Source organism: Labeo rohita, chromosome 25 (genome assembly GCF_022985175.1).
Source record: "Labeo rohita strain BAU-BD-2019 chromosome 25, IGBB_LRoh.1.0, whole genome shotgun sequence".
Taxonomy (NCBI): Eukaryota; Metazoa; Chordata; class Actinopteri; order Cypriniformes; family Cyprinidae; genus Labeo; species Labeo rohita.
The window spans coordinates 2,415,627-2,442,990 of record NC_066893.1 but is presented as its reverse complement, the minus strand read 5'-3'; the positions used below and the strand labels follow the sequence as shown (position 1 = coordinate 2,442,990).

Here is a 27,364-nt window from a genome sequence, read left to right as displayed (position 1 = left end):
AGCCAGAATACACAGAGTTCAGGCAGAGCAAGGCAAGATGAGCGTTTGAGATTAAAAAGTATTTAAATTGTATTTTTTTAATGAAAATCGTTACACTAGATAAGTCCCTTCTTCCTCTGCATTTAAACTGCATTTAAAGCCGCATTTAAAATGCATTTTGGAAGTTCAATTTTGAGGCACCATATCAGTCCATTATATGAAGAAAAATGCTGAAATGTTTTCCTCAAAAAACATAATTGCTTTACGACTGAAGAAAGAAAGACATGAACATCTTGGATGACAAGGGGGTGAGTACATTATCTGCCAATTTTCGTTCTGGAAGTTGACTTCTCCTTTAATTACATTGCTGTCTATGGGAGGGTCAGAGAGCTGTTAGAATGCATCAAAAATATCTTAATTTGTGTGATGAACTAAGCTTTTATGGGTTTGGAATGACATGGGGGTAAGTGATTAATGACAAAATTTTCATCTTGGGGTGAAGTAACCCTTTAAAGCACAATGTGAGTGCAGGCCAATGGGGGGAGTGGGGAGCACTCCCCATTAATAAACAACAAAAAAAGGAAATTGGCATAATTTTCTCATTTTCTACTGCCAATGAAAAAATGAATGACTGCAGAACATACAGCACATACATGGACTGTCTTGAAATTTTCAAACAAGTGTAGCATATGTAGTGCAGCACAATAACAGACTTAAAGTGAAGTAAATCATGCTGGATGATTTATTATCTGTACAGTATTTACAAGAAGTCAAAAAGTATTCATTTTCAAAACCTTTACCCTTTCAGTGCTTCTAGTGGTACATGCTGCAATGCTCCACCTGATCTGTTGTAACCATCAAAACTTTCAAGAAACAGATAAAGACACACATCAAGCACAAATTAAACTAATTTAATTTCTGTTCCAGGTTGTATACAAGTAATCATTTTGTTATGGATACTGCTAGCTTCTATAACAAATTGCCTGTGATGTTTCTTATCAGTTTTGGCTTAAAGTATATGTGAATAAATATTATTTAAAAAATATAATAACTAAATAAAAAAGGCACCCCCAAAAAATGTTAATGTTAAGGTAACATAATTAGTTCTGGCATAGTGCAGGGTTTCACAGTTCTATGCAGCCAATACTTAAGTCATAGTTAGTTTGTCTCATATATAGTTAAAGCAAAAGTCAATGGTTAGAACACATCCCCAAACTAAAGTGTGACCCTTAATTTAAATCAGTACACATTTAACTTGTTCAGTTAGTTTCACTGTTCAATCAAAAGTATTTTTCCAAACTCTCAAAAGCGTCCTGTTTTGTGTATTTTCTCCATTCATCTGGAATCTCACCCCGTCCCCTAAATGTCTTATTGTAGCATTTTTCCACATCTTTCTGGAATCTGCACACAAACCACTTCCAGTACGGCAGTTCAGAGAGGTCAGGAATGATGCTCCACTTTGCATATTCTCCTCCTGCTCTTCTGTATGCTGTCCATGGGACTTTATCTTCTGATCCTATAGGATAAAAATATAGATTGCTGTTTGCTACTGCTGATGTGCAGATGTGAGTAGACAAGTTGGATGTTTTGTCGTAATGAATGCCACTCAGTCCAATGCTACGATGGAAGGGAACACTGTGTTCTCCACCATGGTTTTCTATGGTTTTGGTGCAGGTGGCTCTACAGAATGGACACTGAACCCAACAGCACTGAGAAAAGTGATCAATCAAAATCTCATCTGGTCTGTCCTTGTAGTCCAGTTCTGCTAGAAAAGATTTGGGGTTGAAGGTACTGCAGATATCAGACAATATAACAGTAAGTTCCTTATTTATCGCATCTTCTAGGAGTTCAAATTCATCAACATCATCATGTTTTACTCCACTGAGGTCTTTTTCAGAGAAGATCAACACATCTGAGAGCTGATTTGTGAAATGCTTCAACCACAAACCAACATCTTCACCGATCGCTAGAATATGTTTAGTAGATTTGTGTGCTGCTTCCATTATCTTCTGCTGCAGAAGTTTAATGTACTCCTTCACCTTAAGCAAAACATTGACATTGAAGTTATCTGGGACATACTGACTGACTTCATCTCTGATAAAGCTCTTGCAGTGATCTTTGGGATTATCAATGTAATTCATGTATTTGTTAAAGTCCTCCTTTTCTGCCAGTGTTCTCAGGATGTGTTTCTCCAGTTTTGATCTGTTTCCATTCAGTGATTCACAGTTTGTTCTCATTTCATCTGCCAGATCTCTGGCTGTTCTCTTGTAGACACTCTGCTTAATGGGCTCCTTGAGTTTCTGACATAGGATCTCACCCAAAATGGCAGCTGATGTTGGTCCATGGCAGTATTTCTGGAAAATACTATAATACTCATATCTTTTCTTTTCCAAATAAAAAACAGGATCATTGGCTTTCCTGAACATTGTTTGTTGGTCAGTGATCATACAGTTTGCTCTCTTACAGATGGCAAGAACCAAATCTGTGAAGAATTCTTTCTTGAACACATATTTCACTGGTCCGTTCTCATGTTGTTTCACTCTCCTCCAGATGTAATCTATGATTTGTTGAATGCAGATGATGCTGTAGCCCATCTTTGAAATGTTGAATGACTGAATCATTTTGTCTGTCTGCTGAACAACATCTGTCACTAATGATCTTATTTGGGATTCATCCTCTTGAGACAGAGTTTGAACTTTTCCAAACATTTCTTTGACGGTTCTGTAAGCCTCTCTAAACCATGTTTTTGTTGGATGTCTGAATTTAACATATTCACAGTAACTCCACACAGTGAAAATGTTGTATGCCTGGCCTTGTTGCCAGGGGTCTACAGGGATACTTTCATAGATTTCACTAAGGAGTTTTCTCACATCTCTAAATATGTCAATATCTTTGATTGCAGGAGTTTCTTCGATGATCATCTCTACACACTGACTCCAAAACAAATCAAACTCTTTCTTCAGTAGTTCTGCATCACTTGTATTGTCTTTGAATTTTAAGGCAAGTTCTTTACTCTTTTCATAAAGAGCATTTTTATGATGTGTCCTCTGTGCATCAATCTTTTCTCTTTAGGTCACGCTGCTGGAGAATTTCATTTAATTTTCTCTTTGTTTCTCTGATGACGTTTTCCTGAAGCTTTATGATTTTCATTTCAAATAATGTTTTACAGTTAATTAGTAAAGCAGCATCTGTATCTTTTTCAAAGAATTCTGACATTGATTTTTTCACTGCTTCACTTGTCTTTATCAGTTTCAGTTTCAAGATAGGTTTTCTTAACCTTATGAATTGTTTCATTTTCTATTTTGTTGTATAGTTTGTTCTCAGTGTCCACCATGGCACTGCGAATAGTCCAGGACCATTTGCTGTATTCTGTCTCCAATTTCCTGTATGCTGAAATCTCTAAAGAATTTCTGAAGCTGAAGATAAACCGTTCATTAAGTAAAGCCTTCCAGAGATCATTAATACGATCTTTTAAGTCTATTAGTGTTATTACATGCGATTTTGTGGCATGAGAAAGAATAGATTCCTTTAGCTTTTGAATATTTTCACAGTAGTTTGGGTTTGGTGGTGCCATGGGTGGGCTTCCCTCCCATAGGTGTGAAAAATACTTCACATCATTCAGAGCATCAAATTCAATGACTTCACTAAAATTTTCAGCATCACAGACTTCCTCTTCAGCAGTGAGTTTTGTTATCTCATCCAGCATTTCCTGCAGTTGTCTCCGTACCTCCATGTTTTTCTCTTTAGCTGTGATGTCCGAAACATTCTGATGCACAAACACACAGCTGGGATTCAGTCTGACTTTTTTCATTCTCAGGAAGGCCCGAACAACAGACTCAAGAATGTCCTGCATTTCAGCTGGATTTTCTCCAAAGATGTTGATCAATGTATGGTTTACAAGACCAACAACAAATGTGGCCAATTCATTGTCATGATTTCTTGTTGATCTTCTAGCCGGTTCTAAAGCATGAAGACCCTCGGTATCAACAACCAGAATATAGTCAAAGCTCATCTGTGCTTTCATCTCACTTGACACTTTGATCAGATGCATGAAAGCTCCTCTGGTGCATCTGCCAGCACTGACAGCAAACTGGAGTCCAAACATGGCATTCAGCATGGTGGATTTTCCAGTGCTCTGAAATCCTAAAACTGACAGCACAAAGACTCTCTGGTTTCCCAGGGCCTTGATGAGTTCATCTAGAACAGCAGAGATCCAGTCCAGAGGAACATAAGCAATATCTCCATCCATCAGCTCCAGTGGGAAACCAGAGATCATCATCTCTGCTGCAAGACTTGTGAAAGAAGAGAAGTCAATCTGCAGGTCTTTCTTGTTCTTCTTCACTGATGAACATGATTCATAGATCTGACCGATCTCCCTCTTGATGTGCTCCAAACCAAAGGATGCAGCTTGGAGTTCCTTAGATATTCCCTCAAGTTCAGCTGTCAGTTGTTCATACTTATCACAATTTTTTTTTAATTTTACAACTGTTGACCACTTTTCATCATATTTGTGAAGAAGACCAGAAATTTCCTTTGATGTATATTCATTCAGGAGGATTCCAAGCCATTTAAGAAAATACATCTTGCTAGCAGCAAGTGAATTTATGTGATTAATAAAGAGATTTATGAACTCACTGATGTCATAATCATGCTGTTGTTGACGGATTTCCATCATTTCTGACTTAGTTTTGACTTAGTTCTTTTTCTATGTTGTCTGCTTGAGGTTGATGTAGTTCTTTGTTCTTCTGACACCACTGATGCCACAGTCTCCCCTGATGAGGCAGAAGTGATTCTTTGATTTCTGACAGATCTACCTTCTTCAGTAAACTCATCATCTGCTCTGCAGCTTCTTTTCCTTTCCTGCAGTCATCATCATCTTCCTCATCTACTCTGATGTCTGAGTGTTTGGACACATCTTCAAGTCTGAAAGTGGAAGATGATCCAGTAGGTAAAAGACAACTCTCTATAGCTTTTCTAAGTTCTTCAGATACATCTGACTGATTTCTGCCTTTCAAACCAATCTTGAATTTTCCTTTCCGTGTCTCATTGAGAGTTGAAAAATCCTCAGTAAAAATACAAATGAGTGGCTTTCTGTTACTGTACAGGCTTTGGATTATTGTTGTGCTTTTGTCATTCCTGCGAATTTGTGGTAGAAGAACAACATTGACCGAGGCCATTTCAGTGAGGATCTGCAGCTGTTTCTCATGGACTTCTGCATCACCATGTAGATTACAGAAAGCAACACAGTCTGTGAATTTGTTATCACATGTTTCAGATGGGCAGAACCAAGCGATCTCCACCACTCCATCCATCAGGACTCTGGTTTTGCTGCTGCCTGGGCAGTTTCTGTGGAAGAACGTGTTGTGTTTCTCATTGATCAGACTGTTCATCAGCTGAGACTTGGATGAGGACACAGAGCCAAACCTAAAAAAAGACACCAATGGAGTTTGTGCTTTATAGACCGGATGGGTTTCACTGATGTTGGCGTTTCTCATTTTCCAGCTTTTGTTGATTTGTCTAAATGTCCAGAGAGGGAAGTTAATCTCTTGTGTGAACGGGTCAGGAACAAGCAGAGGCAGAGCATACTGACACTGGGACAGTTTAGTCACCATCAGCTGCTTTAGGAAACTATCAGCACAATGAAACACAGCCATCTGAACATCCATCGGGTGAACGGGGTCGGTTTGACTTGTTACTTCATTACTGCAAGACATTTCTGAGAAAAAATCACAGTCATCTTCATTTGGGTCACTATCTGATTGTTGTGTATGAACCTGTACATCAGCTTTATTAATGTATCTTGCTTTGTAGTTCATCATCAGTAGTTTTTGTAGGAAAGTCTGAATCTGCTCCTTTTCAGCACAGGATTCATGAGACTGCAATGAATATTCATTTAACTGAAGAACATCTGCAAGTCTCAGTTTATCGTGTGTGCTTTGAAGATGAAGTCTGTGAAATAGATTCTGTATTTCTTCTCTTTCACTGATTTCCTGGTTCAGATACTGAGCTGGTCTGATCATTCCAAAGGCTTTGTTTTCCCCCTGTAAATAAATAAATAAATAAATAAATAGACAGTGCCATTCTAAATTAACAAGGGTAATCACAACACTAGATTTTTTGAGGAATTGTTATTTCACTTTATTGCAACACATCTTCAAAGTCTTTAAAATTAGGACTATTAAAGTAATAGGAACCTGTATGTATGTATGTATGTATGTATGTATATTTATTTATTTATTTGTTTATTTATTTATTTAACCCTAGAAAAGAGGGTTTCATTTAATGTCACATTTTATATCATCTGGACTTAAGTAAAACATATTCTAAGAAATGTTTGTAATACTTGTTATATTTTTGATTTATTAGTTGTATCTCCCAGGCATTGTACATTGCCCTATTAGGGTATAAAAACAGCCCAAGTCATGAATAATTCTATGATTTTTTTGATGCAAACAAATGTGTAATATTCAAAACATGCTGTATGTATGACATGCCTAAGTGTCCTAAAATTGAGAAACGGAAATTTCTTGTATTTTTTTTTTTTTTTACATTTCTGAACGGTCTCATCTTCATTCTCAGGGGTGTGCGATTCCACCCCTTAAGGTCCACTATCCTGCAAGGTTTAGCTCCATACCTAAACAATCATATAATGTAATTTATGTAACAACATATTATTTTTATGTTTCCCTGAAGACTTTAGTTAGATTTTTCAGATGTGTTTGATCAGTGCCCTGGCCCTGGAATGTGATTTTTACTGGGGGCGATCCACTCCCCTTGATGCAATTCATAATCCCGTCCACCCCCATCCTACCCCTCCGAGAGATTTTATTTATCAATGGGTTTCCTCTTGTATTGTATGTGATGTCTGTGATTACTGTGTAGTTTCTTTATTTATAGACTAACAGCTGATTTGCATTGTTTTGCTGAAAAAAGTAAGATTAATATACGTCTACTTTCTAGAATTTCTGAATGTCCAGCCCCATGGCCATACATGGTTAAACTGACAAAACAAGCAAAGAAAATTTGAACCAAGGCATGTAACCCCCATACTCCAAACAACCTTAACTATAATAATGATAACAGTATTGGATGAAAAATACTTCTTCGTGCCTCCCACAAAAGACTAAATAATATGTATCCCATGGTGCACATTGCCTGTTTAAGGGTTAAAAATGTTTTAAATATTGCATGGTTTATCCAAGATTCAGTGTTAAATAAGTATAAATTATTATTACATTCCAAACATTATTATTTGGAAAATAGCATTAGCATGTTAAAAACCTGGTGTCCAACATGCAATTTCTCTAAATGACACATTTTGGCTGCCTTTTCCAAGCACAAAGTTTGTGAAATAAAGACTTATTCTGCCATGATGCATAAGCATCATGGTCATTACTACAACATGGGATATTTGTTTCAATAATGAGAAACCATGCCACAGTGAAGAGGAAAGATTTCTTTTTCAGTATTTAAATGGTGGTGGTGGTGGTAGTGGTAGTGGTAGTGGAGTACAGTGCATCCGGAAAGTATTTACAACACTTTTCCCATTTTTTTCTTCACATTTTGTTATGCTCCAGCCTTAATCTAAAATGGATTAAATTCAACATTTTCTGATGGAGAGAAGGGAGATGTGTGTTGTATGACGACATATGGGGGATCATACTTGGGAGCCCAATCACCTCTGAGAATATCAGAAAAGGCGAATGAAATTAGCGTGTGAAATCTGCATCCGAAGCCACGCCTGCACGTGGGCATTTAAGACTGGCGTGTGCAGATAACACTTCTGCATTGTTCTGAGGAGCCGAGGTAGCGTTTTGGCATGTCAGCAGTCAATACATGGCTGTGACCGGAGGGACACAGGTCTCTGTTCCCTCCAACAGGGAACGAGGGGTTACCATAGGTAACCAGGATGTTCCCTTTCTGTTGTTCACTAAGACGTGTGTCATATGACGACATATGGGGGTCTCTATACTAAACGCCACAACCCTACTTCTTAAAAAGGAGTGCTACTCACCTAGTAAGAGGTCACTGCAGTTGTGGCCTCTTCTGATTCTTTAGAAAGGCATAAGCATATAGCTTTGAAGAATAACACCTGGTTGATAACATTGGGACACATTCTCTTCCTCACAGGGAGAGGAATGCTACAGAACCACACCCTGTTCGAATGGAGATGACGTGTGGAAATACACCTAGAAACTCACCAGTGGGGAGTACTGACCTAGGGGAATCTCTGTGGTGGGCTCCAGCAAAGGGGAAGGCTACCAATTCCACAGAGACCAATGACAGAGCCAGTTCTGTTGCGGGGAAGACGCTGGGTTCACTAAAGGAGAACTGGACAGTGGGAACACAACGTATGGGGTGGCCACTAGGGCATCCAAAACATACAGAGTATTAGCCACATTACAAGGGCTCATGGAAAGGGGCAGCAGCTCGAGTAATGGGCTTGGTAAAGAGTTTCTCTGCCAAACTCAACTATCATGCTAATTGGAATAGAGGCCTAGGGTTCACCATACCGGGGAACTGAACTAGACAAAAGAGCGTACTTTGTCACCTGGTCAGGCGCTGCACAACCACTACACCCAGCCAGTTGTCAAGGTTTTACTTCTGGGAATCCAGAAGGAGACCCATTAATGGCCACATTGTTCAGAAATGCCATTATTGATGCCATGCCACAACCAGTAAAAAGCAAACTAGAGGACGTAGTTGGCTTAAACTCCAAAACACATAAAGAGTTTTGTGACCATGTAGTACACGCAGTGGAACAATATCAACGAAATGAACAAAAATTTAAAAATCAAGAAAAAGAACTGCAGAAAAAATAACAAAAATAAAAAAAAAGATTCAAGCCACAGTAAAGGGAGATGCAGTGGAACAAATGACAGTAGTAAATACTGCAAGTGCTTCACCATCAGCAGTTCAACTGACACAACCACCAGCAGTTCAAATGACTCCACCTGCTAGAATCCCTCCAAATGCATGTCAGACCCTGACACCTATTATCCACATCTATGCACAACAGCCGGGAATGATGCAAAGAGAAAGGAAAATGGTCCAAGTAAACCAGACAGGCAAGGGCAAATCTGCACAATGGTCTGAAGAATGCTGGATATGTGGTCAGCTGGGGCACAAAAGTAAGAGATGCCCTTTTGGTTCATGGACACAGCCAGTCGTGATGGGAAGGGGAGGCTGGCACCAGCCTTTTTGGAGTCCATCACAAGGCCCAACATATGGCATGGTAAATCATTGGGGAGGTTCAAAGCAAGGGTATTAGAGAGGCCCAGAGAATCCTATAGGGGAGAGTCAGATTCCAGTGTTAACAACCAATGCTAATGATGAACCAATGTTGCAAAATAAAATAGAAGGTAAATCTGCATTCATGATGATCGATACAGGAGCAGTTCATACTTGTGTTAATTCAAATTATGCTTCACATCTCCCCATGTCTGGAAAATTTGTAAAGACAATAGGATTCTCGGGACAAATGCAGCTGATACCGATGACTGCTCCAGTGTGCCTACAAGCCAAAACCAAAAGTGTGACCATACCTATCCTAGTATCAAATGAAACTCCTGTTAATTTATTAGGAAGAAATGCGTTATGCAAGCTGGGTTTGCAAATAAGGTGTTCTCCAAATGGAGTTTATATAGATATGCAGGGACTAGAAACTCAAATGATGATGATTTCAGAACCAACAGCTAATGTATATTGGTTAGGACAAATAGAAGATGATGAAGAGCAAATAATGGATAAATAAGGAAAATTCATTGAAGCACAAATTCCAGAGGCTCGATTACCAAAGACAAAATTTCATTGTACCATGATATATGATCCTGACAAAGATAATGATAAAGAAAAAAACTGGCAAGAAAAGACAAAAGAGCAAAAAATAGAAATGACTTCAGAATATATCATAGTTGGAAAGAAGGGAGCGGCTATGGAAATAAATGAAAATTAATTCATAAAAAATTGGTTCAATATACCAAATTTTGTTCCACATGTATCCTTATATGTAGGAACAGATTGGGAAACAAAAGATTTAGGACCAATGATGCAAAAAGCTAAACAGTGCCAGTGGAAAACAACAATTAATCCATTAATTCTTCACTCTACAGACAAAAATTATATTAAAATTTGATGTAACACCATATTAATAGGTGTCCCTCAGGAAGTTGTTGTTAATTATAAAATACAAACACAAATGATGACAATTCCTAAAATAGAAGAAATTACCAATAGTGAATTGTTTAAAGACATGGAAAGTCAGGTCCCGCCTGAGTTATGGTCTCAGTAGACACAGATGTAAAATGATGTAAAATCTGCAAATCCTATAGAAGTACAACTCAAACCTAGAATATGCCTGCCGAGAAAATGGCAATATCCTTTACGACCTGAAGCTGAAGCCGGCATAAGAAACACTGTTGAAGGTTTAGTAAAGGCAAGAGTTTTAATTGAAACAACTAGTTATTGTAACACTCCAATTGCTCCTATTATAAAAGCTGATAAATCTAAATGGCGTCTTGTTCATGATCTACAAGCAGTTAATGAAATAGTGGAAGACTGGACAGCAGATGTTCCAAATCCACACACACTGCTGACAAATGTTCCTTCTGATGCTAAATATTTCACGGTAATTGACCTGTGCTCAGTGTTTTTTAGTGTTCCATTAGCAGAAGAAAGTAGAATAGTATTTATTTACATTTACATATGCTGGAAAACAGTATACTTATACTAGAATGCCTCAAGGGTATAAACATTCACCACATATATTTAATAAATTACTCCGGGCAGATTTAGAAGATCCAATGATTGATAGTACCTTATTACAATATTTGGATGATTTAATGATTTGCTCGGCAACTTTAGAGCAATGCCACAAAGATTCTATCAAAGTTCTCACCAAATTGGCCCAAGGAGGCCATAAAGTATCTAAAAGTAAATTACATTATTGCCAACTACAAGTTGAATATCTAGGAAGGCTAATTGTATTTGGGACAAAGGCTATAGCCCCAACACATTTGGAAGGCATAAACAAAATACCATTACCACAAACAGTAGGCCAAATGATGACATTCTTAGGAATGGTAGGTTTTAATGCAGACTGGATAGAGAATTATGCCATAAAAATTGCACAGTTACGAGAAATTATGAAACAAGCAGGATTGGACAATTTAAGCAGCGCTTTGAACTGGACTACAGATGCCATGATAGCATTTGAATCCATAAAAAAGGAATTATAGAGGGCACCTGTACTCACACATCCAGCTGTATCAGTACATCACACATATCAGCTGTATTAATGCAAGAAACCTGCAGTGGAAGGAAAAAGCAGCCTATAGCTTATTATAGTACAAAGCTAGATAATGTAGCGCAAGGTTATCCACCCTGTTATCAACAAGGCCTGGCAGCAGTTCATTATGCTTATGACAAAGCATCTACAATAACAATGGGATATCCTGTAACAATTTACACACATCACAAAACTGTGGAATTAACAGAGCAAGGAAAATTTGTTCTGACTCCAGCCCGTATTTTGGTGTATTCCACATTACTCACATATCCAATGTTATAATTAAACGTTGTAATACAGTAAACCCTGCTGAATTGATTCCTTTGAAGTTTTGAAGGGGAACCACATGATTGTGTAGCCAATGCCCTAGCCTTTACTAGACTACGACCAGATCTTGAATCCACACCAATTTCTGAGGCAGAAGTGACTTATTTTGTAGATGGTTCCAGCTTTAAAGATCATTTAGGAACTCATACAGGATATGCAGTTATAAGAAAAGATCAAGATAAATTTGTACCTGTAATCTTTCAACACTGTGTGCAACCTTGTTCGGCTCAATTAGCTGAGCTAAAAGCTCTTACAATTGCCTGTCAATTAGCAAAAAGACAGACTGCAAATATTTTTACTGATTCAGCCTATGCTCATGGTGTATGCCATCTATTTGGAGCAGTATGGAAACAAAGAGGTTTCAGAAAGACAGATGGAACTCCAATTCAACATGCAGACCAAATAATTCAGTTAATTTCTGCAATGACGCTACCTAAACGATTAGCAGTCATCAAGTGTCAAGTGCCTTGCATTAATGAGTTATTGTATGCAAACTAACAGAAGTACGTATTTAACACTACATGAAATGCTTACGGGTCAACCCATGCCTGCGCCATGTTGTAGGGGTCCTTATAAAGGACCTCCGCTTGAACAATTGCATATGGAACTTAGAGCCTATATGAGGAAACTAACTGCACAACACACAGCTATCTATTTACAGGAAACAAGGAAGCATCAGCCTAAGGAGGAAATTGATGCGGCGTGCCCTATTGTTTCAGGTGACCTAGTGTATCTAAGAGTGTTCAGAAGAAAGTGGAAGTTTTCAGCCCTCAGTTGAACCCGGTAGTGGCATTGATTTAATGCAGGAAGAACAAGAATGGGATGAACAGCAAAAAATATAGAGACAAAATAGACATGTTGTAAATCATAACCATAACATCAGTAATGTGAAAACGAGCAATTTAGATATCCTATGGGAAAAGGCAGAAGAAAATAATTGGTGTAAAATAAATAAATGGGTAAATTATACCGCAGAAAAAGAGAAATAGGAAAACTGCATAGTCTGCTTTGAAGCAAAACAAATTTTATATATTGTACCAATCAGGGTTGGGGCCATTCATGAATTGAATTGAGAATGAATGGTAAATTCCAATTCACTTCCTGGAATGGAATTGGAATTGGAATTGCATACAGCTGACAGGAAATGGAATTGGAATTGAATTGGAATGTCAGGAAACAGAAATGAAATCAAATAAATTCCACTAAATTCCACTTGAGATATTTAGGCCTGAGAGATGCAATCTTAGCGATGTCAAATTTCAGGAAATGACGATAATTCGATGCAATAAATAGTGAATGAAATACATGAATGAACATGACTATTGAGACATATATTATGTGGTAATCATATATTGAATGTATAGTACATCCAGAAACTTATCACCACTGTCATTCAATTATTAATTCATAATGTACAGTTCTCATTTTTATTTACTTGCATTTGATCAACTCTATTTCATACATTACTTGGTATTTGTAAAGCATCATAACTAAAGTTCAAATGTATGTCTCTAAATGCAATCACAAATAAATGCTCAGAAACAGCAATAAACAGAATTCAGTGGAATTTCCCTGAATTGAATTCCACTTCCTGTAATTCCAATTCCATTTCCTTCTTTGAATTGTAATTGTTGAGTTCATTCCTGAATTGACCCCAACCCTGGTACTGTCACAGTTCTGTCTGTTTACATTCTTAGTTTCTCCCATTGTCTCCCCCCCGTCGATCTGTCTACTTTGGTTTAGCCCCTGTTAGCGTTATCTGGTTCACCTGTCTGTCATTATTAGTTAGCCTTTATAAATCTGTCTTTGTCATGAGTTCCCGGTCGGTCTGTATTGTTGATTTGAGTTTCTGTGTGTGTGGATATCGCTCGGTGTTCCTGCCTGTTCCTCTTGAAAATAATTAAAATAAGATTTGTTTCGTACGTTGTATCCTGTCTTCCATCCAGCACCAGCAACCGTAACAGAAAGACCGACCCAAACTGTTTTTTCCGGCATCTTCCCCTGCGTTTATTTTTCCGTTTTTTCCCTCAGTGTTTTTGTTTTTTGATTATTATTATGGATCCTACCGTTCTCCTCATCCTCCTGAAGCAGGGGGAACGCTCTCTCGAGGACCACACCCGTGATTACATCTTCCTGGCAGAACACTCCCACTTTCCGGATAGCAGCCTATGCAAGTTCTACTACGCCGGACTTAACACCACCACCAAGGCGCTGCTATCTGGGGAGGGTCCTCAAGAGAGCCTGCCGGAGTACATCGAGTGGGTGCTGGCGTCCTGTGGATCGTTGTGGACCATCGGCATCATCGAGGAGGACGTCATCCCCACTCTAGACCCACAGCCCAGCCAACCAGCACCCCGACATGCGGAGTTTGAGCCCGAGCCCACCGTGGATGACGAGCCAGAGCCACGAGCGACAGAGCTAAAGATCGCTACAGAGCCAGAGCCCTACACGTCCGATCAGGTGCGAGAGCCGGCTACATCTACCGTGACGGGGGAGTGCAACATGGAGCAAGTGAGGGCTATGGAGAGCCCTGCCCACTGCACCACTGCTGGGGGTGAGCTGGAAGATAACTCTGGGGACTTAATTGATTTTTCTACGGAAGTTCTAGAAAATGACTCTGGGGATTTAATAGACTTCTTTACAGAAATATCTACCTGTCACGTTATGCCTGCCTGTATGGAATCCCCACCCACCCTCCCTCTTCTGCCTACGTCAACGTCTGTCTGGCCACCGCTGTCCCCTGACAGCCCCGCTGCTCACCCTCAGCCCACCACCTGTGCAGTGGGCTCGCCGCGGGTCTGCCAGCTTCCATCGGCGTCATGGCTGGAGGATCCCTCAGCTCCGCCTTCAGCCTCAGAGTCCAGAACTCCGCCTCGGCCCTCCGACCCTGCGGCTCCACCACGGCTCTCAGCGCCCTTGTCTCCATCGTCGCCCATCGGTCCACCAGCTCCACCGGGCTCCCTCATCTCTTCGGCTCCGCCCTGGTCGGTCGTCATCCCTCCGTCACCTCAGGACTCTGTTCCTCCGGCTGCGCCTCGTCACTCCGTCCCACCGGCTCCTAAGGACTCCTCCCTCCCTCCGGCAAAGCCTCCATCCTCTGTCGCTCCGGCTCCGCCGCGGACCTCCGGATCTCCGCCTACGCCTTGGTCGCCAGAGCCTAGGGCTCCGCCTTGGCCCTCCGGATCCTCGGTGTCGCCCTGTATCTTCAGCTCTCCGTCTCCACCTCGGGCTCCTCCACCAGCTGCTCTGCCTCTGTCGGTCGGCCCATGGAGTCGTCAGCCCTTCTTCCACCATGCCTCCTCCCTCCATCGGCTCCACCGTGGGTCATCATGGCTGCGTTCTGGGTCCTGCTAGGTTCCTCCTGCTCCGGGTCCCTCATGTTTCCTCCCTGGCTCCTGCCCCCAATCGTCACTGCCTTGGACTTTGTTTTTTGCCCTTATCACTCTGTTTTTTGTCCCCCTTCCGGGGTTCCATCCTCCGCCGAAGCCTCCTCCCACATGGACTCTGTTTTTCTGCTGTTTTTTCGCCCCTCTTGTCTGTTTTGTTTTTTGTTTTCACAGTAATGTCACAGTTCTGTCTGTTTACATTCTTAGTTTCTCCCATTGTCTCCCCCCGTCGATCTGTCTACTTTGGTTTAGTCCCTGTTAGCGTTATCTGGTTCACCTGTCTGTCATTATTAGTTAGCCTTTATAAATCTGTCTTTGTCATGAGTTCCCGGTCGGTCTGTATTGTTGATTTGAGTTTCTGTGTGTGTGGATATCGCTCTGTGTTCCTGTCTGTTCCTCTTGAAAGTAATTAAAATAAGATTTGTTTCATACATTGTATCCTGTCTTCCATCCAGCACCAGCAACCGTAACAGGTACCAATACCCATTCACAGTTCCAGTTGTAGAATATTTCATGACGAATGGTTTGAAAAGTGTCCAGGACTATCAAATGTCATGGGGTTAGATGTAGTAAAATTGGGAGGCAAATGCTTCATAGAAAGAGGCAGAGAGATAAATGTTTTTAGAAACTGTACCCAAAAAAATGGCATTTTGCCCATACTGGTGCCAGTTTCTCAAATCCACAACAAACTACAGGTTAGCAACTGAATTACAGTGCTATTTAGTGATAAAGGAAGGTCCACCACCTATATTTGATGAAATTGATATTGCATTGGCAGATATATGGTGGATGTGTGGACCAGAATATGGCCTCTTGTCAACATTACCAGAAAACTGGTCAGGATTATGTACTAGGGTTATGCTAACACATGGGGAGAATATTATCAAGAATGGCTGAATAAACTAAATTTACAAACACTGGATGAATGTTCCAGCACCTCGACGGAGGACGAATAAGATGAGATGAGCCATACTCTGGGTGTATGTGCTAGCCTAACCTCTCCCCAAGAGTGGCCCTCTACGATGCACAAAGTATCTGGGTTGAAGACATCTTATGCATACTGTGTTTTGAATTGAATGTGTGTGATATATAGTATAGGTACTGACAAAGTTAGTTAATGATCATACCCCCAACAACATGTTCAAAAAGTTGGGGAATCAGAATCTTTTACTCCCTTCTATCACAAATCCAACACCAATCAAGAGGGGAGATGTTTGGTTCTGATCTCCTCTGGGGTGTGACTGCATAAATTAGGTCCTTGGTAAAGAATCTGTGTGATTTAATTTAGTCACTAGGGTGTTAAAACTAGGATATCTAATTTATGAAATAACGCTCTGGGAAAAGTTAGGGAAGTGGGACTTAATTAAGCCCCAGAGGGGGGAGGAATGAAGAAGATTTTCACTGAACTTCATTCAATATAATATATAGAATTATGCCTATTCATAAGAGAAAACTATTCTACTATTATCTACTAGTTATCATCTGACTGTGTGCTGAGGAAGCAGTAAGTAACCTATTTAAAGCTTGAAAAACACAGAGACATGGAAAGAACCTGATCAGGAGCTGGAAATACATGACAGCTATTGATCAACCTTCAGGAACTTATATATTGTAAAAAGCCTTGTACCAAAATACAGCAATGCATATATGGTATGCTGTACACAGCTATAGAAGTATATATATGAGTGTGAAAAACATATTCTGGAGTTACCTGTGTAAACTCGACTTTGTTGCCTGCTCAATAAAGTCTTACTGGCTTCAAAACCTCTTCAGAGCAATTTATTTTGAACAAGGAAAATTCTACAACACCCTCAACTCTCACCACCGTGGCCTCAGTCACCATGGGACTGATGTTGCTCTCCAATGTTTCTTTGAAAAAACATACAAAACCCACAACTGTAATGCCCTGATGGTCATGCTCTCACAGTGAGAAAATGAACCGCCCACGAAAGCTGCTTCTGCATGGGTTTGACTCAAAGAACACAGCGATCATGCCCATAGGAGGGAAAGAGAAAGAGCATGGCACTCAAATGGACATGGATGGAACGGCATCTTTATAATGAAGCGAGCCGCCGTGTAATAGTTTTTTAGAGGAAATTCACTCTCTCAGTAGGTAATTAGCTCTTTTAGAAACCACCGAAACACCCAGGGAAACACTCTCACACTTAACTATGCAAACTTAAAAGAGGCCACTGCATGTGCTGTAAAGCCAGTGATGAAAGGGACACTCACTTCTCATATAAAGAGAAGCGTGCACTCCCCCCGAAGAACAAAGCTGAAGTGCAATCTGCACGCACCAGCCTTAAATACCTGCATGTTCGGGCATCGCTTTGCATACAGAGTTCACACACAAATTTCATTTGCAATTCACTGGCCTTTTGTAATATTCTTAGAGATGATTGGGCTCCCAAGAATGATCCCCCATATGTCGTCATATGACACACAATGTAGTGAATGTCAGAAAGGGAATGGCTGTGCACCTTTGCTCCTCATCCAACCTGATGGAGCTCAAGAGGTACTGCCCAAAAAAGGTGTGCTGAGCTGACCCATAACATGCCTTACTGTCAATAAACTTTTGAAATTACTGAGTACTGATCAGGACACACACAAAATAAGGAGTGAAATTCGTTGATACTATTAGGCAATTATATTAATTATTTTTTACTTCAAATTTGGCGATTATTCGGTTAAAGCCCATGTTAAATGTTCACATGCGAAGTTTACCTTAATTGTACTTGACTGAATCAGAGTCACCAAAGTAATTTGCGTTTCATATTAAAGGAATCTCAATTTTCCAGCCCCAATAAAATCATATTTTAATAACAATCACCCTTTTTTTGTGTGTGATTGTCTAAAAGCTTTTCTTTGGAACACTCACCTTTAATGAATCATCGATTTCAGGCAACTTATTTTCTCCTTTATATTCTTCTTCCCTCTTTATTTGTCTTCTTTCTAGATCATTTTTAATCATTTGCTCATTGAATTTGAGATGGCTCCCAAATGTGATGTTTTCAGTCCAAACTGAAGATTTTCTTTCTATCACCAATTTTTCATCATTGGAATTTTCACCTAAACCTGAAAAAGAAAATAATTTTAGTTTAGTTACATGACAGTATTAATAAATATTAATAAATAATGATTGTTTTCTAAGGAAGTGGTCTACAGCCACGTTCCTGGGGAACATATCAGAGAGAATACAGGACAAACTTTACTGGCCTGAAATAGTGGTGGATTCACAGACATTTTGATAAAATACACATCACCTCAAGAACTATCAATGTGATCTCATGAGTATTCATATATTTTTACGTAAAGTGTGGATCCACTTGTTTAAAAATTATACATTCCAATGGTCTCATACAGACTCACAAAATGTGAAAAACATAATTGCTCCTGTGGCAACAGGTACATTGTGACGTAGTCAATGACACATCCAGAGACGTTGGATCCATTTGCAACAGCTTTATTATAACAGGCAGAGTAAACAGGTGAGGTTCAACAACGGCAGACTGGTGTGGTGAAGATAATCCCAGAGGGTAAACGAAAGTTCGTGCAAAAGGTCGGGGCAGGCGGCGATCAAAGGAGTTAATCCGATAAACGAACGAGGGTCGACAAAGGGCAGGCAGCAAAGGTTCACACACACGAGAAACAGTCCGGTTGGCAACGGGTAGGCAGTCCGTGAAAAGAACGCTCAGGATTGCTAGCATGACTAAACAAAACTTTGTGAGGGAAACGCCGGCAGAGCACTCCTAAAATGGCCGCTGAGGGGAAGTGAACCCGGCCGACCTGGAAACGGAAGTGAGTGACCCAGGTACGGGGTGATGGGAAATGTAGTGAACTAAAAGTCCGGAGAAGGTTCCCGCTGACGGCGGTTGGAGGGAGCCACAGAGGCCGCGCTTGTGACAGAGCCTGTGGGTGGTAACCCGAAGTGAGACTGACGTTGACTCAGGAGGCGGAAGAAGCTTGTCCACAGTCGAGAGGTGAACTGGGGCCCATGATCTGATATGATGTCCTCTTGTAGCCCGTAGAATCTAAACACTGAGTTACATAGAGCTTCCGCCGTCTCCATGGCGGTGGGTAGTTTGGGGAGAGGGATGAGACGGCAGCCCTTGGAAAATTGGTCCATGACCGTAAGGATGGTGGTGTGACCGTGGGAGGAGAGGACACTTAGGTACGGGTAGGGGCTGCAGAAGGCCGGCAGGCAGTTGGCGAGGAACCTTGGTCGTGTTGCAAACGGAGCAGTTCTTGATGAAGGTGATGGTGTCAGGGCGTAAGGATGGCCACCAAAAACGGTTGTTAAGTAAGTGGAGTGTGGCCTCAATTCCTGGGTGACTGGAACTCGGAGTAGAGTGCACCTCAGTCAGAACTCGCGAGCGTAGATTGAGGGGGACATAGGTGAGGTTCTTGTGGTCCGTCAGCACGGTGAACGGATGTTGGGCACCCTCGAGCCAGTGCCGCCACTCCTCGAGAGCAAGTTTGATCGCCAGTAACTCCCGATTACCCACGTCATAATTTCTCTCTGCTGTGGTCAGCCTGGGGGAGAAGTAAGCGCAGGGGTAGGTCTTGGGTGGCTGGCTCTGTCGCTGTGAAAGCACCGCCCCTACGCCGGTACTGGAAGCGTCTACCTCCATGAGGAAAGGTATGTCGGGGTCCGGGTGATGAAGGATGGGAGCCGTCGTGAACCTCTGTCGGAGGTCGCAGAAGGCCTGGATGGTAGGTGGAGACCAGGTAAGACGGGAGTTGCCCCTCTTGACCATAGACGAGAGAGGGGCTGCCACAGTGCTGAAACCTCGGATGAAGCGACGGTAGAAGTTGGCGAACCCCAGGAACCGCTGGAGCTCTTTGAGGGTCGTGGGGTGTGGCCAGTTACGAACTGCGTCGACCTTCTTCTCGTCCATGGCGACACCCTCGGGGCTGATGATATAGCCTAGGAAGGCTATCTTCTCCTGATGGAACTCGCATTTCTCCTCCTTGGCGTAGAGCTGGTGCTTAATGAGACGCTGCAGGACTGCCCTGACATGCTGACATGCTACCCGGTATTCATAGTGGCCGGAAGCAGTCGAGAAGGCCGTCTTTCACTCGTCCCCCTCACGAATTCTGATGAGATTGTAGGCAGAACGTAAGTCCAATTTTGTGTAGATCTTGGCCGTTCGTAGCTGTTCCAAGGCTGGGGGAACGAGTGGGAGTGGGTAACAATACTTGATTGTTACGTCGTTGAGTGCGCGGTAGTCGATGCAAGGACGTAGGCCTCCGTCCTTCTTCTTGACAAAGAAAAATCCAGCCGAAGCGGGCGAGGTGGAGGGATGGATGAAACCCTTAGCTAGTTCCTCCTGGATGTAGGTATTCATGGCCTCCGATTCGGGCTGGGAGAGTGGGTAGACGCGACCCCTGGGTGGAGAAGATCCCGGAATGAGGTCAATGGCGCAGTCTCCTCAGACGGTGAGGTGGCAGTTGGCTGGCTCTGGTCTGGCCTCGATCAGGTCCTGATACTCGACGGGTATGGTAATACTGGGTGTGAGAAGTGTAGGGGCGGCGGAAGACCTGGTGGCTGGTTAAGCGCAGTGCTGCCGGCAGTGGGGTGACCAGTGGGTGATGGTGCCCTGAGCCCAGGAAATAGTTGGTTCGTGCTGGTTTAGCCAGGGGTAGCCCAGGATGAGAGGTGATTGTGGTGAAGAGATGATGAAGAAGCGGATGGTCTCCTGATGAGAGGGTTCGATGAGGAGAGTCAGGTCATTGATGGTGTGGTCGATCCGCCCGGAGCCTAGCGGTCGCCCATCGAGGGCGGCCACTGCCACAGGAGGGGCACAAGAGAGGATGGGAAGACGGTTAGTGACGGCAAAGTCAGAGTCAATGAAATTCCCGGCAGCGCCGGAATCTATCAAGGCAGTGGTTCTAACTGGAACACCTTCAATTATTAGCGTCACTGGTATCTCATATCGATTCAGATGAGAACTGTCATTACTCACCGAGGTGGGTGGGCGGGCGGGGTGGCCGAGTGGGACAGTTGGCCCTGATGTGTCCAGCCAGACCACAGTAAAGGCACAGGTTGCCTCATAGCCGTCTCTCCCTCTCCTCCACGGTCAGTTTAGTGGCTCCCAGTTGCATGGGTTCGGGGACAGCCTCGGCGGCGAGCAAGGTTTGGGGCATGGAAGTAAAGGGTCGACTGGACTTACGGGCTCGCATTACGTTGTCGATCTGGATGGAGAGATCGATGTACTGATCCAAGGTAAGACCCTCATCTCTACAAGCCAGCTCCACCTGAAGATCTGGATGTAGACCTCTGCGGTAGTGGAGCTTGAGGGGCCCATCATTCCATCCGCTCTGAGCAGCGAGCGTGCGGAAATCAAGGGCATAGTCTGCTGCGGTCCGTCGGCCCTGATGCAGCTTGACGATCTGTTCCCCCGCCTCTCCGCTCTCAGAGCTGGGTTGGAAAACCTCCTTGAAGTGTTGGAGGAAAGTGGCGAATGACAGAAAGGCAGGCTGGTCCAGACTCCAGACGGCAGTGGCCCAACCTAATGCTCTCCCGGAGAGGAGGGAACACACAAAGGCAATCTTGCTCTCATCAGTGGGGTACAAATGTGGCTGCTGGTTCACAAAGAGAGTACACTGTAGAAGAAACCCCTTACACTTAGCTGCCGTACCGTCAAACTTCTCTGGGAAGGCGAGACGTGGGCTGGCGGTAACCGCTTGAGCCCCTGGTGGTGGCGTGGTCACGGGAGGCGCAGCGGGTGAGGCGGTTACCTGCAGACCTTGTAATGCCCGAACGAGCTGCTCCGTGAGACTGGTGAGCCGGTCCAACTGCTGTTGTTGTATCGTCAGGACTGTGGCTTGAGCTGAAAGCTCCGACGTGATCTGGTCGACTGTTGCTGGATCCGTAGGCGGCAAAGTTTTCTGTGACGTAGTCAATGACACATCCGGAGACGTTGGATCCATTTGCAACAGCTTTATTATAACAGGCAGAGTAAACAGGCGAGGTTCAACAACGGCAGACTGGTGTGGCGAAGATAAACGAAAGTCCGCGCAAAAGGTCGGGGCAGACGGCGATCAAAGGAGTTAATCCGATAAACGAACGAGGGTCGACAAAGGGCAGGCAGCAAAGGTTCACACACACGAGAAACAGTCCGGTTGGCAACGGGTAGGCAGTCCGTGAAAAGAATGCTCAGGATTGCTAGCATGACTAAACAAAACTTCGCGAGGGAAACGCCGGCAGAGTGCTCTTAAAATGGCCACCGAGGGGAAGTGAACCCGGCCGACCCGGAACCGGAAGTGAGCGACCCAGGTGATGGGAAATGTAGTGAACTAAAAGTCCGGAGAAGGTTCCCGCTGACGGCGGTTAGAGGGAGCCACAGAGGCCGTGCTTGTGACATAAATAAAGGCTAGCTAGCATGTTAGTTTAGCATAGTATCAAAACATTATATCTATAATATATATCATAAACATTATATGAACCATGTTTTTGCTCCAACCCCATTCAAAACTTCTGTTGATTGTGTTGGAAATAATTCCTTTATGTGAACCGATGTGGCTTCATATTACAGTGTACAGACATGAGGCAGAAATATCTTTTTACATAAATATGCACCAAAATGATGCTTAAAAGGACTTATAAATGAACATCAGTCCATTGCATAACTCTTTTTAATAACTATTGAATAGCTTAAGGAGCACCACCCAACAAAGTTTCCTGAAGGATTTGTGTTTGGTATGTATGATTTTGGAAATTTATGCTTTAAACATTTCTATCATTCAAAAATCACATACAAATTATACTCTGCAAGAGCGGGAAAATTCTGACCATGTGACTGATAAGATAACATGTTGATTTATGTTTTGGGAGGAGAAACATAGCAATACCTAAGTTAAGACAACATTTTATTGGTCAAGACCCTATTTGGGATGTGTCCAAAATCTTAATTTAAAAACTCAGGACACCATAAAATTTTGCTTTGAGTAAGGGCTCTTAGCCATTGCTTTTAATCATGCTTTTAGCTATTGGTCTTAGCCATCGCTCCTAGCCATGCTTTTTATTTTGTGCTTTTTGCCATCACTTGTGCTGCTGCTTTTTGCATTCTTTGAACACTTCCTTGCTTGTATGGCAGCCATTCCTCTAAAACGAAAACATGAGGAGATCGTCAAATTTCTTTCTTTTGCTTTAATCTTTTCTTTCCGTTGAGAGTTTTGTGTTCTACGTTAAGTTTTGCCGCTAAGCTGTGTCTCAGACTTTGTGCCCGCCTCAAAACTTCAACCAGCGTACATGACTCCATCAGAGGGAATCCCTTAACACAAAGGCAACACAACTACAACCTCCAGATTCTAGCTGAACTGGTGCATTTAATATAAAGTTTAATAAACTCATTGAGAAGGGTTGATTAGATGATTGATGGTTGTTCAGGTTTAAGCAATTGCAATTGCTATAAACCTGGGATTTCATATTTTTTTACTCTTCTAAACTCATTCTTTTCTCACTTTCTGCACCTGTGTGAATGTGTGTGTTTATGTGTTAGATTAGTTTATATGTCTTAGATTTATCCAATAAAGCCTTATTTATATTGAAGAGAAGTATCTTGTGTTTTGTGCTCACAAGTTAATGTCTTAAGCTGCTGATCTCATTACAGTGCAAATAAATAGTGTTTTAATTATATTATGGATAGTATTACCCATTGCAGAGTTGATGTTATATGGCTTGTTCCATGAATCGCTGGCAGAGTCAGTGATAAGCCGTAGAACAGAGATTCTGTTCAGACTTCCTATAAAACCCTAAATGATTCCCCTTGAGGTAAATTGACCTGTTTCCCTTACAGTTAATTAAACCACAAGTAAACATAGTTTTAATCATAACAACTATCTGAAGATTTTATCATGGTAATGGATATGACAATGTTAATATATTTGGTCTTGGCGAAATAGATCTGCTACGCTGCTGTAGGTTATTTCTGTTGTTGTAGATTATTGCTGCTGCTGCAAAGCAAGTACAAGAACTTGCTACCGCCAATGCATACACCAGTGCTGTGAGTATTTAAGACATACTGCTGCTGCACAAGTTACCTATATAATAACCCGTAGCAGATCTATACTGGTGGAGCAGGGAAAGGTAGAGGGTTTCAGAGGAACTCTGAAAGCATGCTGAGAATCACTCTAGTAAATGCTAAACCATTCAATGTGTAGCAGTAAGCTCATTGACTAGTTTACTATCTATTTTAGTTTAGTTAGTTTACTAGCTATATACTACTAGCCCACTTTTTATTTCTCAAAAAGTATACAGGTCTCTGTACCAATAAAACTTCTTGCAAGCTTCATATCTTAACTAGGGATGTAACGATTACCGGTTTGATGATAAATCATGATAAAATTTCCCACGGTTAGTATTACCATTTCATATTTTAATTATCATTAAAACTGTATTTGATTACCACGATTTGAACAACTGATGATAAATAAACACTGTGCAGCATAAAGCACAGTTTTATGCACAATCTCATTTGCAAACAGCACGTGGAATAACATTTAATTTTGTGTGAAAAGACATTCGTTTAAAGCAGTGGTTTTCAAACCGGTCCTGGAAGTACCCTTGCCCTGCACATTTTGTATGTCTCCCTTACCAGACACACTCAATTCATGTTGTGCAGTTTCTACTAACGAGCTGATGAGTAGAATCAGGTGTGTTAGATGAGGGAGACATACAAAATGTGTTGGGCAGGCGTGCTTCCAGGACCAGTTTGAAAACCACTGATTTAAAGCAATAAGCTTTAATGCATTATTGTATGAGAGGGTGCAAGCACGAATGTCTCAGCTTGCAGCTGGCTACCTCTCCCATGTATATAGTGATCATGGCTCTGCGCTCCCTCAGATATTACATGTGCGCCCTCAAACTTTGTCCTGTGTATGTGCGAAGAAGTGCTTATTGTAAACAGGTATTTTTTTGTTTTATTTAGTGAAGCGCAACCCTCATAGAAAGAATGTGTGCATAATGTATTTGCAGTCTGTGCTTTTCACTAAGCAATTGGGGGTTAGGCACCCACTGGCAGAAGCATAAATCTGGAATTATAATGAAAATACGAATGAATTAATTATATGAATGTACCTCTGAAGGTTCGGACTGTCTTCAGAAAAGATTTGATGGCATTTTGTTTTCATCTTCACTCCATGTACAATAAACTAAAGTCTAAAGTAGTGTTCCTAATCGCAATGCTCCTTTATCCACGAAGTTCACAGGAAACAGCTGTAATTCAGCTTTTCCATAAGCGCCATCTAGTGTCATACAGTGGATTTACAGAGACTTTATTTAAGGGATTTATTAAATTAAGCTTTAAAAATGGCTTGTTTGGATCTGACGTGCATGGTGACAACACCTGGGCACAAACATCTGCATAAACACTGCCATAGCTTAACAACTGATCACTTTAAATACGCTGAATGGGAGTGGTTCGTTATGTCAAAAGCAAACAGAAATTGCAGTCACTGCCGCTATCTTGTCTACACTGGATACAGTATACAGTTCACTTTCTGACACAGTCCTCATGCTTAAGTCTGTTGTCAATAGGAAAAATGGAATGAAAGAACATTCGTTTTGACACATTAGGTTTAAAAAACCTGTTTCAAAGGATTGTTTGGAGTTCTGGGTATGTTGTGTTGTAAATGAGGCACAGTGTCAGGGAGAGCTCACAAAGAAAAGTGGTACTAGATCTGACTGCAGCTTCCATCACTTTGTCTGGAATTGATCCTTTTATTTATTTTGTCAAACCACTCACATGCAATACCATTATTTTCTATGAAATGACGTTAGCAAATCATAACAGTGACTGATTACTGAGAAGGACCTGCCCCTTAAAAACAGGTTGTTTGGACAGAGGGTCAGAATGAGGGTGAAAATAATAATTGTTCCACATATTTACTTTTTTTTTGTTTGTTTGTTTTTGCAAAGAAACTTTATTAACATTAAAGAAAACCTCAAGGAACATGTTAAAGGGGTCATCGGATGCCCATTTTCCACAAGTTGATATGATTCTTTAGGGTCTTAATGAAAAGTCTATAAAATACTTTGGTTAAAAATTCTCAATGGTTGTGTAAAACAACACCCTTTTTACCTTGTCAAAATCAGCTCTGCAAAAATCATCCCATTCTGGTCAAGGCTGCTTTAAATGTTAATGAGCTCTGCTCACCCCGCCCCTCTCTTCTCTCTGTGGAGTGACGAGCCTGTTTACTGTATCCGCATTTAGCCGCTAAACTTGCTAAGTAGCACATTATAAGTAAAGGCGATCGCAAAGATTCATAAAAAACCCTTATACTCATTTCTGCTGTAAGTGAAGTTGGATCACGAATGATTCACGCAAACAAAGACAGATATATGTAGATTGGGAGGCGCATTCCCTTCACAAACAAACATAATCCACTGAATCTTCAGTGACTCAGATGTCGGGAGTAAATGACGACCACTATGTTCATTATTACATCTAGCAACACAACACCTCAATCATTCAATCAGAGATATTCTTGTCTAACTTACATCCCTGCTCCAGCATCGAAACAGAGGTTGGACTGTTACAGCTGATCTGAGGTAAAACACTCATGTCAATCAACTATCATGGGAGCGGCCTCTGTTGGTGTGACGCCACACAGACAGGCATCTGAGAACGGCTGGATTTGAAAAAGGGGATATTATTTTTACAGATTAATTAAAAACCACTGCATGGATTTTTATCATTATAGGGTAGATTTGTACATACACTGCCAACACACATTAATGTTCAAACAATATGAAAAAGTGAACTTAGCATCCGATGACCCTTTAAAATGATTTAAAAATCCATGTCATAACTCCTTACAGTTTTTTTTTTTTTTTTTTTTTTTGTGACTTGAGTGAACTTAACAGTCCTTGTTTCAGTTTCTTTTCTGAAATGATTCAAAACAAGAATAATGTAGTAATGTAAAACAGAAAACAGGCATTATTGATAGATTGTCTGACTCAATTCACCTAATTTAAGAAAACAGAAGAAAATCTAATATTTATTTAGTTTATGAATAGGATGAATTGCCAAATGTACAAGAATTTGTACAAGTAATTTGATTCTATAATTATTAGTTATTGGACATCAGACAAAAACAACATATGAAACAACAAGACATCAAAAGTATTCTTACCAATGTTCTGACATTTGCTGTCTTCTCTCTGTCTAAATGCAGTTTTGTACATCTCTCCCGTGTAGCACTGCAGTTTATTCTCCTTAAATAGATGGTCAATCTTTTTCATCTTTTTTTTTCATCTGTTTTTTTATCTCTGATTGGTCGTTCATCCTCTTGCTGCAGATGTGATATCTTCTGCCACATTTCTCCAGCAGCTCTGAAAGAGGGGTTTTCTCCATATCATCTTTTATAGTGTCACACTCTT

At 41.4% G+C, this 27,364-nt stretch overlaps 1 pseudogene; it reads right to left on the bottom strand.

The window, feature by feature from the left end:
* Window positions 1-720: 720 nt before the first annotated feature.
* Window positions 721-27,364, bottom strand: LOC127156279 (interferon-induced very large GTPase 1-like; annotated as a pseudogene).